The sequence below is a fragment of the Sceloporus occidentalis genome, unplaced genomic scaffold (assembly GCF_023333645.1).
Source record: "Sceloporus occidentalis isolate IW3139 unplaced genomic scaffold, rSceOcc1.0.p SCAF_2, whole genome shotgun sequence".
Taxonomy (NCBI): Eukaryota; Metazoa; Chordata; class Lepidosauria; order Squamata; family Phrynosomatidae; genus Sceloporus; species Sceloporus occidentalis.
Window position 1 is genome coordinate 203017946 of NW_028316982.1, and position 18795 is coordinate 203036740.

Consider the following 18795-nt stretch of genomic DNA (forward strand, 5'->3'; position numbering starts at 1 on the left):
CCATTTGTACCGGGCCTACATCTCATTTGATTTCACAAGTTAGGGCTGATGAGGACAGGAAATCACCAGGAAATACACAGAATTTCTATATAGGGCTCGGAAATAAGCCTGCATGAAACTCTGGAGAGCTGCTGCCAGTAAGACTTTAATATTAGATAGACCAATGGTCTAACCTAGTATACAGCAGCTGCCTATATTCTAAGGTGTTGCTCTGAAGTCTCATTTGTTTTGTATGCTGCCACTACCAGTCCTTCACCCTCTGTCTTGAAAGTTCCTGCTCTGGGCTCTTAACTAATTAGGTAAAGTCTTAACCACTTTGGTCTTACTTGCTATTGCTACAGGTTTTTTAGTCGCCAATTTACAAGCTGAATATCTTACAGGAATTCATCTTTTAAGATAAGCCATTGTTCTTATGGAAGCCTAACAGCTACAAAACAATTAAACTTGATTAAACAATTTAAAAATGTTTTAAAACCCCCAACAAACCTGAAGTACACACCCTGGGGTCCCCTTACTATCCATGTCAAGTGTGAGGCAGCTAGGTCTTGGTACTATGGTGGAGACAGCAACAAAGAGACAGACAAGTGCATTCTTGTGTATTTTACTATTATAGATATACAGAAAGAAAATATGGCAAATAAGCAAGTAGACACTGCCAATACAATGCAACATTTGTGTCAAATCAATAATGACAACATTGAAACCTCAGTGCTGCTTCTGCCAGTCAGTTCCAAAAGCTTCAACCATCTGGTCAAATTCAAATTTGTTGTTGTTTCCCTTGGCATACATGACTTTCAGTCAACCATTCTGAAAACCCTTACCTTGGCAACTCAATACTTGGAATAGTTGATGATTTTAGCTCAAGCTGAACTCCTCCAGTACTTATTTGGAATAACTACCAAACATAAGATAAACTTTACTGGATCAGATCAATGGTCCATGTAGTCCATGTAGTCTAGCATCCTATTTCATTCACTGGAAAACCAGATACCTCTTATGTCCACAAGCAGGACACAAACCCAATAGAACCCTCCCATCATTACTCCCTCATAACAGTCCATCATACTTAATGATTAGATTAGTTTGAACTGAATTACTGGAAAGTAAGTATTGGCATGGATGTATTGCCATCCCATCACAAAGGCAAAAAAATCATTAAATCCAATTAAAGAAACTTCTCATCTGTTTAGACTACAGTAAAGTTATAATGCCACACTTGCTGCTGGCTTATTATGCTTCACAAAAGTGCTGCAGCTCAGACTTTGTTAAGTCCCCAATCGAAGAATTTCCAGAATAGGGAAGAAAGCATATAAAAGACAAATCATGGCTCTCTGTGTATCCTGGCTGTCTAAACCTGGCACAAAGCACCCTAGGTTGATCTGAAATAAGGATCCTACTGACCTTGGGGTCACCAGTAGTTGTCCAAAGGAAGTGGTCACTTCTGAATCTCTTGGTGTTTTAAAGGGCCCATTGGCCACAGTTCAAAGCAATTTGTTTTAGCCCAACAAATCCTTTGGACAGGGTGCCCTAGAGTAACCGGGCCAGACAAAGGCAATCTCTTTTCACACACAGGAACTTCTTAAGCACTCTGAACTTAGCTCCCTCTGTTTGGTGTTACTGATCCGTTAGTCTAAACACGGTACAATGCAGTTTGATGGGAATCATTTCCAGTAAGAGAGGATGTTTCCTCAGCAGTTTTCAAGCTGGCTCTGACTCAGGCGTTCTCAGGGGACCCTATTTAACTGATCATTAGGGAGACAGCAAAAAGGCATTGAGGAATTTCATAACAAAGACGAGTATCCTATAAAAGACCTCCTGAGAATCTTCCTGGCCATGGACTCTCGGCATGCTTGAGAGATTTTATTAATGCTGCTTAAAAAGTAGTACTGTAGCCAATCTATTATTCGTGGAGAATTTTTAAAGATGCTGTATTGTACTTGTTCCAGCAATATGATGAACTGCTGTGCTTGTAAAAAGCTCCGTTCAAACAAACCATAATGAAATGTTTAGAGCCGATTAACACTCTTTATTGGAACTTACTAATCGATGCAGAAACAGTTGGAAGCTGCTAAATGGCTGACAGAAATATCCTGATTTTTCTAGAGATGTTTCCTCTTGGGCTACTATGCAAAGCAACTGAAAAATCACAGCATATACCCATTTGTAGATCCTAATGGAAATGGATCATTAACCCTCTGCATATTTTTTTACCTTGGCATTCTATATATTTGCATGCAGCTGAAGGCAAATCTAGCCTATAATTAACCCCACATGATCATAGATTGATTTTTCATATGGACTGAGTTGTATAATTATCTTCTTGTTGTATATGTGTAAGCAAAATGTGTTTGAATTGTCCCTCCATATCTTAGGAACAGTGGTAGCTGATTCAGAGACATGCTATATGCAGATAGCATGTCTCTGAATCAGCTAACACTGTTCCTAAAATATGGAGGGACATTTTAAACAAGTTTTGTTTACACATATACAACAAGAATATATACTGCAGAAACATTGTATATTGACATGCGTTTAACTGCTTTGGTGCAATGCTGTGAAATTCTGGGATTTGTAGTTCTGTAAGATATTTAGCCTTCCCTGTCTGCTCTCTGGTGCTACAAACTATAAGTCCCATAACTCAATAGCACTGATCCATCATGGTTAGAACAGTGTCAAACTGCATTATTTATTTATTTCTACAGTGCAGATGCAGCTATAGCTAGTTTGGAACCTCAATATACAAAGGGGCCTTGTAGCACTTTTGACACTGAACAAAAGATGCTGTACTATAGTCTTTAGCAGACTTGATCTGCTTCCTCAGATGCATGTAGTAAGTGGTAGCTGATGTCTACCAAGCCAGTGAATCGACCCTCAACTTCAAAGATGCTATCCAAGATGTTGGAATCTATCCCCGCTAGCCATCTCTGCTTAGGAGTAACCATGAAAAGGTTTCAGAGGAGCATGCCCACTTAGGACTTGAGCCCAGGGCTTGAATGTGTAATGGTTATCTCCTCCCTCTATAATTGATTCCTGAAACATTTTACAGTTTCACAATGTTATTCCTGACACATGCTATCAGATACAATCCATGCTTGAAAGCTCCCAAATTGCCTTCATTTTAATGTTTTTTTAAAAATGTATTTTAAATGCACAAGGGGGCCTTTACCATATTCCATCAATTGCAAAGTTCCATTCCAGTGACAACAGGCAAAATAGGGTAGGAAAAATAACCTTAAATTATGGGATGTTCGAATCTCTCTCTTAACACCCCCCCCCCCCCAATTCTTGTAAAAAGGTACTGTTTCTCTAAATTACATAATCAGAACAGCTGACTGGAGGAAAAAAGATTTTTGGAAGAAAAAAGATATATTCCAAATGAGAGACAGACTTTGGGAAAGTTTACCAGTCCTTTACACTATTTTTTAAAAATAAAATTCTGAGCATTAGCAGATGGTGGATTAACATGTCATAACAAGTAGTTAAATAAAATGCTTATCACATTTTTAAACCTATGCTTGTCCGTAGTTTCTAAAATTCCTGGTTGACATACAGCATATATACACTGTAGAAATAATGTAATTTGATATCACAGCTGTAGCTCCATCCTTTGGAATCCTGGAATTTGTAGGTTTTTAACATTTTCATTTAAAATATAATAAAAGACAAATATAATATACAAAATGAACAAACATGCATACATAAAACATAAACATACAATATATTTCTTTGTTGCTCTCTGCTTTCCAAACTCTAAAGTAACTTCCCAACTGACTGTAGTCCTCTTATTTTAAATAAGCTCCTTGATTTTGTCTGTTGTTGAATATTCTTTTCTAATATATTTTCGCATCCCTTCTGTTCATATATTCAAATATGTTATAACCAATTCCCCCCCCCCCAAAAAAAACCCTCTATTAACTGACTGCTATCTATTTTCCAAGTTTATTCCTTGCTTTACCCAATAACTCATAACACATTTCTACTCTTCCTTTATTTCTTTTCTTGGTTTTTCCTGCATAGCGGCAGTCAAAATATCCATATCCATACCTTCTTTTAATTTCAGTTCTTACCTGGCATGATCAGAAATTTGTAGTTTTACAATGTCTTTAGCTTTCTCTGCCAAAGAATGCTGGAAACCTCTCAGGATTCTAAAGGATGTAGCCATAGCAATTAAAGTATTTCCACCATGCAGTTGCAAAATGAATAAAAGCTTTTTAGAAAATCAACATTGAAATCAAAATGCAAAATGATGGGCAAGTTATAATTCTTTTGACAGGATAATTCTTTTGACAGAAAGGACAATCATTTGGAAAATATGACTGAGGTAGCAAATGCTTACACAGTTCTGGCCAACTTAGCTCCAAACTATACATGCTCTATTGTTTATATTTCCAGCACTGAGGGCAGAGGTGTGATTATTTGGCCACAGTTTGGCTTTACCTTTTGGCCCCTGACTGTTGTACCTTTCCAGAAGGGAAGTTTCTTGTAATAGTTTGAATTCTCTCAAGTAAGAATCTACTTGTTTGAATAGGGGAAAAATATGGCAATGAAAATTGCAGGCATAGTTCCCTTTCACCGACCCCTGAATCCAGATGAGACTACAGTGGAGGAAGGATGAAAGTGCTAAAGCCTTCTGCTGTGGCTCCAAACTAGACTAGATCATTTGCACTTTCAATTCATACAAACAAAACACTAAACTCAAAGCCAGACCATCAAAGAAGATAATGGGAATCCTATTGTTAGTCCCAACTAGTATAAAAACCTTGAATCAATGGAATCTACCTATGTGTTATTGTTGTTGTTGCTGTTGTCTTCAAGTCATTTCTGACTTATGGCAATTCTAAGGGGAACCCATCATGGGGTTTTCTTGGCAAGTTTCTTCAGAGGAGGTTTGCCATTGCCATCCTCTAAGGCTGAGAGTTTGCGGCTTCCCAAGGTCAACTAGTGGGTTTCATGGCCAAGCTGGGATTCAAACCCTGGACTCCAGAGTCATAGTCCAATGCTCAAACCACTACACCATGCTGGCTGCACCATTAAATGATCAATTCAATGCATGGGATTAAACAGCAATATTAAGGCCAGTGTGTTGTAACTGAGTGTTTGTAACTGAAGGACAAGAAAGGTTTCTCATTTGTGATGACATGAGAGCTTAGAAAAGATTTTGTTTTTGTGTTTTTGGACTTGGTGCCACATTTTTAGTTCTATTCAAATATATGGCTGTGTTAGTCTGTAGAATCAGTATGTAGAGAGATCTTGTAGCACCTTTGACCACCTTTTTTGGGTCTAGTCTCTCAGCCTCTTCCACATTCAAAATATGCATCTGAAAGGTCTACTCTGCATTAATATTCTTTACTAAGCCTTGTACAGATGGGCCCTTTGTGGTGTCATGGCAACGTGCTAGGGTTGCCTCAGGTCAGTGCATGCACATGCCCTGCAACCCTAGCATGTTGCCATGATGCCATAGCTGTGTGACACTGTCCAGACGGCGCACACAGCTATGACATCACTGCTGTGCACCATCCAGATGGAGCTGCGCAGCAACAATGTGCTCGCGCTGCCTCCAGCAGTTTGTGATGGTGCAAAAGGGGCTCCTTTTTTTGCGTAACCGCACCATGCAATTTGGTTGCTGTGGCATGGCTACACGAAAAAGAGAGGCGGCTGCTAGCTGCCTCCTTCGGGTGCTCTGTACCCCACCTACATTAGGCATTATTTTCAGGTCAATGGCAGTTCTGTAAATGTCTATAATTTCATTTGCTCTGTGAATCATTTTATGTTCTTGGAGTATGTTTACAGACCTGGTTCAGGATGAAAACAATATCAGCCATCACTATGAACATCTGCTGTTCCTTTCTTAGATTCTCACATTTTCTTTTCAAGTTGTGGATTTTACTGTTGCCTGTATTCTGTACGAATTACTCCTATGCTCTTCAAAGATATGAGAATACCTTGTACACACAGAAGCAAAGATAGATGAAAACACTACATTGTCTTTTATGAAGTCTTCTCAGTGTGAAATACAAAATTTAGGGTGAAAATATAGTACCTTTATTACAAATAATTAACTGAACTGTGTCAAAGAGACAAATTCACTGCCACACCAGAATTGAATTATTCTGTTTCTCACAGTGGAATGATAGTAGCAGAAACACAGTACAAGCAAATTTGATGGTAGCAGAGAAAATGTTGAATCTGCCAAGAGTTTTCTGCACTTGTTGCACTTGCATTTTTGTTTTGTTGTTGTTTTGCTATTGCTCATTTTTGCAGAAAGCAGCTTCTTCCAGAAATCTTGCTTATGTCAACATTTTCCATATTATGTTACACAGAAGCAATATGAAACCAAACTAACCACACAGGTCACCCCTCTGAATGAGCAGAGAGCCACACCATGAGTATAATAATTAAAGCAAACATGAGGCGTTGATAAATACGAGACATAAATAAGGCTACCTCTATTTGATGAGTGCTCCTTCTTAGTGTAAATAAGCTTCAGTTCATTTTGGTGCACACACCAACTTCTTGGGTTTAGTCTTTCAAATGGTCAAATGGAGGCAATATGAGATTATTCCCTTTGTTCCTCTGAATGTTTTTCCTAAGTGCTACAATATTCCTCATTCACTTGTCTATGGAAAAGAGGAGGAGGAAGAGGAGGAGGAAAAGAAAATGCTAAGCTTTTTCAAATAAAATGAACTACAACATTTATATCTAAATCCAATCATTAGTCCCAACTAGAAAAGATAATTGAATTGCTGAACAGGAGAGCAACACTTAGGTAAATTACTCTGATTCAGAGGACCTACTCTGACTGGAATTAGCAATTTGATCCAAGCCTTAGATAGCTTAGCCTTTGCTCAGTTATTTATTTACTTTAATTTATTCCTGTCTTTCTTCTGAGTGGAAGAATGGATCACAGCATGGATTAAAATAATGTACATGGATTAAACATCCATAATAAAAAGTTTGAAAAACAAGTAAATAAACTGTTCATTTGCACATCAATACGATTAAACCCAGGAATGAGTGGTCCATGTTAATGAATATTTTTCAAATCATTATCATTATAATTTTGTTAGCATCATTATGTATTTATTAGTATGCACTGGCTATTACCTGCATTGGAACAGGGCTGAAATAGGTACAGTTTGCAAGTCCAAAGACATGGTGGACATCTGATGCTCTGTTGATTATAAAGTCTTACCATATAACCTGTTTCTTTCTCATAAAGTCCTTTGTCCTTACCCATGAGTCCCCAACCCATTCTCCTCAGTTGCCCTGGACCATTTACTTTCTATTGATTTTTGTCAGAACTGAAAAAAAGGCTTGATGAAAAGTCTTAGAAAGAAAGCCTTAGTAGCAAAAATTGAATGTGTGAGAAAGTGATAGGGACAGTTTTCTGCACCCTTGATCAGAGTTCCCATCATCCCTGGATGGTATGACTAATGGGGTCATTGTGGAACTGATGGAGCATCTTCAAGGGCCAAAAAAGTGGGCCCCATGGGCCCCCATGCCCAGCACTGGTTTAGCCCTTTCTGCAATGGAGCTATTGAAAGAGGCTGGTGGAGTTCTTTTACCTTCTCCAAACTCTGCATGCTGTCCAATTTCTTCTCCATCTCCTTATCCCTAAAAAGGCACATACACTAACATTAGCTAATTCATTCTACCACAAGAGGAGGACAGCAAGCAATGGCCTTCACTTTGTTTTGACAAAAGCATAGTTGTAGCACTGTTTCGGTGCAAATAGACCCCAGTGGCTTAACCAGATCTGTAAGTTCAAATGAGATGGACTTTTCAACCAGCTCCATATTTATGGATGACTGACACAAGTAAATTTGGTTGCTTGGCAAGTTTGTACTGTGTTTGATAAATGAAATTACAGAAAAGCAAACTGACGTATGTGTTCTGTGCTGGCTTTTGAAAGAACAAAGAAAATTGGATTGTCCAAGTGAATCAGCACTTCATTGAGTTGTGGATGACTCATAAGTGTTCATTACTAGGTGTGATTAGAATTCTTGTTAAGAGGTTACCAAGAACAACAGTTGAGTATCACACAGACAACCCCAAGCCCAAATATCCAGAGTTTTCTCTTCACAGTATCTTGTTATATCACTGAGAATACGGTTGTCTCAGGCTGCATTTACACTGCAGAAATAATCCAGTTTGACACCACTTTAACTGCCATTGCTCAGTGCTCTGGAATTCTGGGAATTGTAGTTACGTGAGACATTTAGGCTTCTCTGTCATAGAGCTCTAATGCCACAACAAACTACCACTCCCAGAATTCCATACCACTGAGCCTTGGCAGTGAAAACATTGTGAAATTAGATTATTTATGCAGTAAGGATGCTGCTTTAGATTTTCTGGTGTCTCCTCCAGTCCTCCCTCCCTCACCCAATCACCCTTGTATCATCTTTGTTTTTACTGTTCTACCTTTCCAGTACACTCCCCATTCTTTCATTCATTCACTTGTGTGGAGATCTCACACACTCCTTCCCATATATATGTTGCAGATCTCTGCATGAGTGACCGAGTGAGCATATGAATGGGGGAAGGACTGGAGAGGAGAAGAGTAAAAACAATACAAACATGACACTCTGGTGGGGGGTGGAAAAGGGATGGTGTAGCCCAATCTAACCCCTCACTGCTGATCTCGTGGCTGGGCATTTTCATACATAAAAGATAAAATGCATTTTTATTTTTTTATTTCTCCATTATGTATATGTGCATTTATAATTCCCTCCCTCCATCATGGGGACAACAAAGGGGAAAAGAGGATGGCATAGGAAGGCATCCAATCAGAGTGGATCCAACAGACTGACAGGCAAATAAAAAGGGCCATTAGCTGATTGATACATGCTGGAGAAAATGTGTGGCCAGTTGTGCTGAAAAATGCCTGAAAAAAGCAAGGTGAAGCCAACTTTTTTTCCTGTCAGTCTTGATGCACTCTTAGAGCCACAAGGAGCCACAAGGCCCATCTAGTCCAACATTTTTCCATACAAGAAAAATGTCAAATTAGGGGTGGACCTCCAAAGTAGGAGAATCCACCATTCTCTGAGACAGATAATTCTATTGTTGGACAGTTCTTATAGTAAAGAGATCCTTCTTAATGATTAGGAGGAATCTCCTTTCTAGTAATTTGCAGTTGAAGTTATTTGAAAGAGCATTTGCCATGTAGGGCACTGCAGAACATGTGGGAGAATGAACCAGAGGGCATTACTTTTGATGTAAAACGGAGAACAGAAGAAGTACTGCTAAGCAAGGGTGTGGTGGCTGGATAGTTTAGGGCCCAGCCACTGATTCCTGTTAGTGCCTGGCTTCAGTGCCCATTTCTAAGACATTATTACTTTCCACCCACATGTGTGGAACACCCACACAGCAACAGCGAGATTTCCCCGAATGAAACTGGCAAGGAATGTGCATAGCATTTGGCTCTCATTCTAAATTTGCCTTTTAACAGGGTGTGTGTCTTTCAACTGTAGAACCATTTGCAGTAACAATATGAAGGGATGATAATGGAGACAAAGTTTAAAAAGCAGGTAGAAGGCAATGCCTTCATTCTTAATTTCCATTATACACCTCTCATAATAAGTGAACAAATGGTTAGCAAAGACTTTTCAATAAGATGTACTCCTTCCCACATTACCTTTTCCACAAACCAAAAATTGCAGAGAAATATTATCCTATTTATTATGGATAGAAAACACAATGGCAACCTTGTAAGCTTCTGTGTACCCAGTATGATGTAGCATGTTGGGAAAGACATATAGAAGCAGCTCCAACTTATTTTACTTAATTTAAATGTAGAAATTGTATTACAGAAATTCATAAATTTATGGGTATAGTGATGAGGTAACAGGTTTAGTTTTAACAATGCCCTAGGGAGGCAAGGGCAGGAGGAAAGATGTTGCCTAAAGCTAAGGTGTGTCGATAACCATATGAATGGTGGAGGGAGTTATAGGAATGTAGTGTGAGTGTGATGCTGTCTAGGAACCAGATAAAAAGATGTGATAAACTATGCAAGAGACCTCATAAGGCTGGTGTGTTAACTAGTGTTATAACATGTGTACAGCTGGCCTTCCTTATCCATAGATTTTTCATCCACGGATTCAAGCATTCACGGCTTGAAAATATTCCAAGAAAGTATAAATTCCAAATAGCAAACCTTGATTTTGCCATTTTATATAAGGGACACCATTTTGCTGTGCCATTATATTTAATGGGACTTGAGCACCCATAGACTTTGTTATTCACGGGGGGTCCTGGAACCAAACCCCAGTGGATAACAAGAGCCCACTGTCCTGTGCCAGGAAACAGAGACATTCAACCCACTGTTGGTGGACTGGAGTTAGTGTATACAGCGTGCCTGCGCCATACGCGGGCGTGCCTTACGCGGCCTTGAGCATACGCGCTCAAGCCGCGGTGCGTGCGTGGGGCCGAAGGGGCGGCGCATCCCATTCAATTGAATGGGCGCGCGCGCCCGTTGCGCCCCGCGTGCGCCCATGCCGCCGCACTGCCGCGCACGAGCCCCATTGTTTCCAATGGGGCCCGAGCATAGGCGGAATTCGTCTTACGCGGAGGGATCCGGAACAGATCCCCCGCGTAAGGCGAGGACGGACTGTATATTCCAAGCCTGCTCTTTCTATTTCCAATCTTCCTTTGTAGCTCTTTTATTACCTTTTTTTAAAAATAAATTTTATTTCTTAAAAACAAAAGTTACATTGTAAAAACAAAACATCACAATTATACATTGACAACCCAAGACATCAATACATATAGTAGCAATACATATACATATATCATCCTTATAACTATATCCTTCATACAAATATTACCCATACCCCAACACCTATCTATACCCTCCCCCCGCCTATAGATAAGAACAATAAATAAAAAATCATACACATAATAACAAACATGACATTAGCAGACATTACAAAATAAAATTTCCTTCCTGAAGTCTTCTACTTGCTACCTTGAGCTATGTTTCCTTTTCCTTTTGCTAATTTGTAGTACTGTACTAAATTCCGTACTCTTTTATTACCTTTGTACAACCTCCAAAAAAGTGCAACTATTTTTTTAATTTTTAGAAATTTATTTATGAAAACAAACAATAATAACAAATACAGCAAAAAAGAAAAACCAAAACCAACAAACCTCCCAAAGAAAACCAGTAACAAAGATCCAGAACAAATGGGGCAACTTATGGCTGCTTTGGGGGTGTGATGTTTAAATGATGCATGCCCCCCAAAGTGCCCCGAAGTTGTTCCAGACCCATGCACCAGTCCTTTGGAGTGGAACAAAAAGGAGCCAGGACAATTTGGCTCTTGGCAGTGTGGGTTGGAGCCAGTGGCAGTGCCCTCCTTTGGGAGTGAGCTGTAGGGTCACCACAGTCTCAGACATGGCCATGGGCCACTCCTTCCTGCCCACCTGCTCTAGGCCAAAGTCAACCAAGCATCACAAACACTGATTTTAAATTTAGCTCTATCCAAAAAGCATTGCATGATCTCCCTTTAATTGCATAATTGTATTAAATAGATTGGAGCCAAAACGTTTGTTGAAGTGATGGTGGACCACACAATGAATCTTGCCTGGTTACTGTGGAATTAAATGGAGAAATAAATATAGCAAATGTTTATTTTTTTTGAGTTCTCCTCTAGTCATTTGGATTCTACCATTCAATTTTTCCACAAGTGCAGCTCCCCACACACTATCCAACCACTTCAAAGTGAAAGATCTTTCCATGTTCTCACGATCTTCTAAATTTTAGCCATAAAGATCCCAACACTATAGTAATAAGCTCTTTTTGTGAAACTTTTGCATTTCCCCCTTCAAAAATGTTTATGAGTTTCAGTGAGATATAGTTCTGGAGAGAAAATACAATTGGTTGTGTAATTGTGTTTAGGCAGCATATAGCTACAACAGGATTCTGTCCTGAGAGATGCCCAAGGTTCTTACCTTCAAATCCTAGGTATTACATTTCTCTTCTGCCTTTGGCAGAAAATATAAAATATAAAAAAGATATCCTGGGAAAGGTACTATTCCCTGTAAAGTGGAATCAGTAGGATGTATGGTCTCTGATAAGGTGATCATTTACACATTGCCAAAATACAAGATCTTCAAGAAATTAATTAGGAATATGAAACATGGTATCATAGCAGAGGAGATTGTAATCACGTGACTTGTGTGTCCACTCAGTCTGCTGTCAAGGTCCTAACTGTTGTTTATGAATAAAGGTATTGTCTTTTAAAAAAAAATCTTCAAATGAAACCTGATTTGAACAGCCCTTCATATACTTTATTTGTCTATTTACTCAGCAAAGAAGTTAATCTTAGCAGCAACAGGGATGAATATCCACAAATGGTCTCAGTGGCATTGCCCATGGACTGCTTTGACATTCTGTGTGTGATCAACTGAGACATGCATCAGAATTCAGTGATGGTTGGTTGCATATAGATAGAAAACTGAAACCATAGAGCTATACAGTGTTTAAGAAGTTGGGGATAAAGGCCCTTAAAATGCAACCACTAAAATGTATCAGGTCTCTGTGGTTAGACCTCAGGTACCATCTGCCTTACCCACTGCATGGCAATACTTCTGTGACTGTCATGCCACACACACAATCACTTTGTGCAGAGGGCAAGATAAACCACAGATTAAAAGAAGACAAACTGCAATTTCAAAATTCCCCTGGGACCATACTTTCCCTCTGTGTTATGCAAACTGTATAATTATGCCTGTGAGTAGGACAATATTTTAAAGAGCTAATGTACACTCAGCTAGCTGATTCCATCAGCTCCACTGAGGACAACTCAGTTGTGTGAAATATATTTATGAAAATAAATTCCAGCTTATTTCTCACTTAAAACAACAGAAAAGGCTCTTTTGAAAAGAGCTTGCTAATTAAAATACTTATAATCAGAAGAATACGTTTATGACCAAGAAGCTCTTAAAGGATGCCAAAGACCACGAATTGGCAAGGCTGGCCCCACCATTAGGTGTAGAGGAGCATGCCATCTCAGACAGTAGATTCTGAGTGTCATGAAAGGAACATACATTTTAGTTATTTCATTGGTTTTAACTGTATTTTTATTAGCAAGTATGGGAAGAAGTGCTCATAGGATTGTCTTCTTTCTACATCAAAATAATTTCACTGTGTTTAGGCAGTATACAACTTAGCTGAGTTTTTTAGGTGCATGTTTTGATCAGCAAAAGAATTTGGGCTGCCCTTACAGATTGTAAACATACAGTTTGTGGGAGCAGAAACTGTGAAATTTTCCTCTGAATTTTTGCTGATCTTTCACGAAATCCTTAGGGTGTTACAAATGTCTTCAGTATTTTGCCAATACAGGATACAACCACTGTCAGCAATAGCCACACATACACTTTCACATACACTTCAGCTTTTCCTTTAGGTTAATGGAGAGGAAACTTTAGCCATACTCATTCCCCCAAAGACCTTTTACTGAAAAAAAGACTGGCTGAATCATCATACATGTCAGGCTCTAGCTGAGAGAAAACTCTTCATGGACCTGTGCAGGGGTGCAGTCAGTGAAGCTTTGCTGTGACTGTGATACATGAAATAACACTCTGCTAGAAGAACTTGTGTTTTCAATATAATGTTGAGTTCTCCCTGCTTGGCCAGGATAACTGTTGTAAGGAGTCTAAATATCTTGCTAGTTTTGTGAAACAAGTGAATGCTGTAAAAATCAGAATAAGGCAGAGGGGGCTCTAGGAAAGAAGAAGAAGAAAAAGCATTTTGAATTCTTATTTTGTAAGCCTGTCCACATCTCTTCAGAGTTCTAGAAGAAGCTATTTATAAATAAATAAAAAGCCAGGCAGTTGATACCGAGGGCTCTTGGAGGTCTCTCACTCAGAGTCATACATCAAAGTTGACCTGATGTTGGGCAACTATGCACTTGCCTATTGACAGCTCATTGATGGGTTTCCCCCATCAGTGAAAATAGACACCCTGAACATGGTTGAGGGAACACAGCAGCTACAGATTGGAGGCATCGTTGTGTGCTATGCATCGCCAAAGCTGTTTCCCCCCTAGGTATAATTCAGAGGAAGGTGATGACAAGTACCCTCTGAACAAATCTTGCCAAGAAAACCTTGTGATGGATTTGTCTTAGGGATACTATGAGTGGCACATGACTTGAAGGTACAACAACAACAGTTTGCATTATTTTTAAAACAAGTTTTAAATTGTCTTTTTTAAAATCATAAATAATTCAATATGCTTGCAGACTTTTAAAAAGAATTGTTATTGTTTAAAATAGTTCTAAACTGACTTTATTGTAACTTACCCTAGGATCCTAGGATATAGGGTAGATTTTAAATATTTTAATTAATATTATAAATAAATTTCATTCGTTGGTTGGCCACTGAAAGACGAGGTATCCATTTTAGAAACAAAGGAAGAAACAAGACAGTTTGCTGTCTACTTTTTAAGGAAGTGTTTTCAGTTTTAAGTTCCTGGGTTCTGAAAATCCCAGACTGAACCCTAAGAGAGGAATTGTACACCCCTATTGCAAAACACTGGAAAGTGTTTTCAATTTTTCATATTTTGTTGCCAAAAAGTGAGGGACATTTATCTGTTCTTAGAGTACATCCAAGGCCAATAAAATATGGCGTGGAACCTAGAAATACCTTCCACTTTTAAAAGTCTAATGAGATACAGCCCACCCAACAATAATTATTGATGGATGGCTCATCGTAGCAGCCAATTACTCTAAACACTCACATTCTGTTTCATTTCTTTATCATGAAGTGATTTTTCAGCCAGTTGAAAAATGAGGCCTCCAGGGAATGAAGGGTGAGGAAGGCTATCAGGAGATAAAATTAATCTGCTCAATGTTTTAAATTCTGTATTCCCCCCCCCCCCCTCACTATTTATACTTAACTTGGATATGTTTTTACACTTTTGTTTTGAGACTGTTCTCTATTTTTTACTTGCTGGATGTCATCAAAGGAGAAAGATCAGATTTGGTGTGGCTGGGTTTTCAAATGTCATTTTATTCTTGCAAGGTGATAACCCTGAGCCTCAGTGGGCAAAAGCAGACTAAATGGAAAATGAGATGGAGACACTGTGTTAAAGGCAGAAGACAGTATTGCCACAATATGGCCAATATAAAGCACTATTAGTCTAATTGAAACCAAACAGAAAACAATTTTCTACAAGTTGTGCCCCAGTTTTATCCAATAAAGGATTTATACGATCTGAAGAGAAACCAGAGTACAAAGGACAGTTATCTTGATCCATGGATTTGTGCATTGTTTTATGGTAGTTCTTTTTATTTATCTCCCCACTTTTCTGTACTGATGGGAAGGGAAAAGGGACCACTATTACAAAAATTTCTTACCTTGAACAGAAATTAAGTCCTTTCCACTTGTATGGGAACCAGGTTGCTGGATGCCATTTAGGGTCACTTTACCAGTCCCTTGAGCATGGATTAGGACTATTGAGTCTTTGTATTAGTGTGTATGTATATGTGTGTATGCATGTATGCCCATGTTGATGTATTCTGTGTTTTCAAGCATGAATAAAGGTATCTACACCTAGTATTGAAAGGAAAGAAGATGTTCACAACAGCTATGGACATCCTATTGTATCAATCACCCCATTTTTGAGCATTGTGTGTATCTACTTGAGGAGTTGTAAAGAAAATGCTGGTTGCTCATCTTTCAGTAATAGTCTGTCTATATGGGGGTCAAGCTGTAATTTATTTGTTTTTAAAATTATACATTGCATGGTACTCAATCTCGCTGCAAATTTCTTTGAGCAATTCCATGACTTTATGGTTAGCAAAAGACTTGGAAAATGGTATTTAGAGCCATAAGGCTAAAGATGATATCACACATGGACTTCAAACAATCCCTATTTTTCTGATGGAAGAGCTGGGAAATGATGTGACTTATACAGCCAAGGTTTGGTCAAGTTTGACTAAATATGAGCAATTATGGCAATCTAGATCTCATTCATGTCTATGAAAAACATGAAGGCGGTGAATTAGAAGGGGGGAAATGGGCACCAGTCTCTGTGTTGCATGTTTGAATTCTCCTGGGTATTTTTAAAAAATTCTTGGTTGCCATAAACTTGTTCTGCTTAATCCCAGAAAAGAATTCCCATATTTCTAAACTTTTTAAAGAAGGTGTGGTTTTTCTGGGAAAGTTGTTTTAGGAACCTGATCATTCTGAAACTCTTGCAACATAATTTGGTCCAATTTTTCCTCAGAGTAGTTTATTCCAAAAATCACAAGTACAAGTAACTGAAAAGACTTCATTATTTAAAGCTTGTGAAAAACTGGATGCCACATTCTTTTTGTCTGATTTGCAAAATGTAAGGCCCTGGAGCTCATATATTAGAAGAAAGAATGGAAATAACTGTGGCTGGCATGAATAAATAAATAGAATCTATGTATCAGGTAGAAACATAGTAAAAGTACAGATTTACAACTGGGTTATGGGTGTTCAACCACTCTCCAAAATATAAACTAAAATAAGTGTAAATATAAGATAAAGAAAGAGAGAGACTAAAAAAGAGAGAAAACAATGGGAAAACTAAAAGGCATACTGCATTGGTATGACAATGCTGGATCATGCTGAATCATACAAGATGCAACCATCTGATTGCAGGTAAATGGAATAATGGTGGCCAATTACACTCTTAGGTTACTTGGGCTACTGCGACTCTTCAGAATTAATGCAGTTTGACACCATTTTAACTGTCATGGCTCCATCCTATGGAATCCTAGGATTTGTAGTTTCTTGTGGCACCAGAGGTCTAACAGAGAAGGCTAATTATCTCCCCAAACTATAAAATCACAGAATTCCATAGCACTAAGCCATGGTAGTTATAGGTGTCAAGCTGCATTTATTCTGCAGTGTAGATGCCGCCTCGGTGACCTTGTACAGCCATGGCTGCATGAGACACAGAAGGCAGCCTCCTTCCCCTTCTGAGTCCCAGGTGGCCATGGCTGCATGGGACCTGGAAGACAGCTGCCCGCCTTCACCCTGGGGTGTACTTCCCCACTGGTTGACACCTCCTCTGGGGTGTTACCTGGTGCAATCCACACCACCACACACACCCCTAGTGACACTACTGTCCACAACTCATCTGGAGGAGTCTCTCCAGTGCCTGGATGCCTGTCAGATTTAGGATAGGACTAAACCAGGTAAGATGAGAAGGTGAGCTTAGGAAGCTGCTGCTGCTGCCTTTGTGGGTGTGAGAAGGAGGAAAAAGAAAGAAGTGAGGGTAAACTGAGGGTGAATGAAAACACAAGGACCTCCACTTCCCCAGCAGCAAATAGTGGATGGAAATGATATAAAAGCTACCTCCCAACACAAAAGCAAGCTGCTTACAACAAGGTCACTCATAGCTGTCACTGATTGCTTTTTTGCTGCTGATGCTATTCCCGACTGCTAAATAACCTTAAAATGCAACTAAAGACTTATCTGCATGAGCCAAATGGCTTATTTCCTCCTGTTCCAGCGGTTTCTTGTTCAGATGACCCACAGCCCAAACTGCAGGTTTGGTGTGAACAGTTTGGATGGCATCTAGCACTAATAAAAATAGTAATAATAATAATAATAATAATAATTTGTATTTCCCCACCTCTCCCTGCAGATCGAGGTGGGATTACATCAATAAAATAACACAGTACAGATATAAAATACAGTCAATAAAACACTAACATTACTATTAGTTCAATAAAATAGCTAAAACATCTAGAAAACATACATCATAACCAGAAGTGAATCGTTTTATTTTAAGGATCTCCTATAAGAGGTCGGATGGATAAGCCCACCAGAAGAGATCTGTCTTAAGTGCCTTCTTAAAGGCATCTAAGATGGTGATAAGACTGATCTCGTCCGGTAGGCTGTTCGATAGTTTGGGGGCTGCGGCTGTAAATGATCTATGGGAAGTTGATGTTAACCTGGGCTTATGGTATTCTAATAAATTCTTCCCAGATTTAGCACCAGAACTGGGGTATAATACCCTTAAAATGAATTTTTAAAACATATCTCTTTCTCCAGATCTTCCAAATGATGGCAGAAAGATCTGGAGCCCTCTGTTCTGGTGCTGGGGTAGCCATCCCAACTGTCTCACTGAGCTGACCAATGGATCTGCCACTGCTGCTAGTTGCTTGCTCAGAGGTTGGAACAAAGCACACAACCATGTGGTTGTTGCTGGGTTCTGACTTCAGAAATGAGTGACCCTCAGGGTGGTAGGTGGACTGGGCAGCTCAGCACTCATGTGGGAATGGAGGGCCAGGCAACTTCTGAACAAATAGAATCATTATTATAAACCAGTTGTTATCAAAGTTTGTTTGGATTTCATGTATTAATGCAAATATCTAACCCTTTTCATAAAGTTCAGTGTACTTTCTTTCGTATCTACATACAGATGTTTACATTCTGACTTATTCATGACCATGTATACATTTCCAGATGCTTCCAGATGCTTACATTATGGCTTATTCATGACCATTATATGTAAGTCAAACTGGCACTAATCTAGTCCAGCTAAGATGTTACTGTGTCACTGTATAGTAGGTTCACTATGAAGGATGGTAATCGGAAAATCCTTGGACATATTGCATACCATCTAGTAATATGTGAAACCACCAACCAGATTTCTGCATCTCTTAAAAACATTTGATTGATGATAATGGGTTAGTATGACACACTAGTACACACAGTGCAAGGCATGAGGCCGGATGACTTTACTGTATACAATAAAGATGCTTTATTTATGAGCAATTAAAACATTTTATAGCCCGTTATCAACAGGATCTCCTTTAT

General features: G+C 39.0%; 1 long non-coding RNA gene across 1 annotated transcript in view; it reads right to left on the reverse strand.

The window, feature by feature from the left end:
* LOC149319598 (uncharacterized) overlaps window positions 1-4127 on the reverse strand; it is a 29454-nt gene extending 25327 nt beyond the window's left edge. Inside the window, exon 1 of the long non-coding RNA XR_016279881.1 lies at window positions 4068-4127. This is a non-coding gene — a long non-coding RNA (uncharacterized LOC149319598). The remainder of the gene's footprint in view (window positions 1-4067) is intronic.
* Window positions 4128-18795: the final 14668 nt, after the last annotated feature.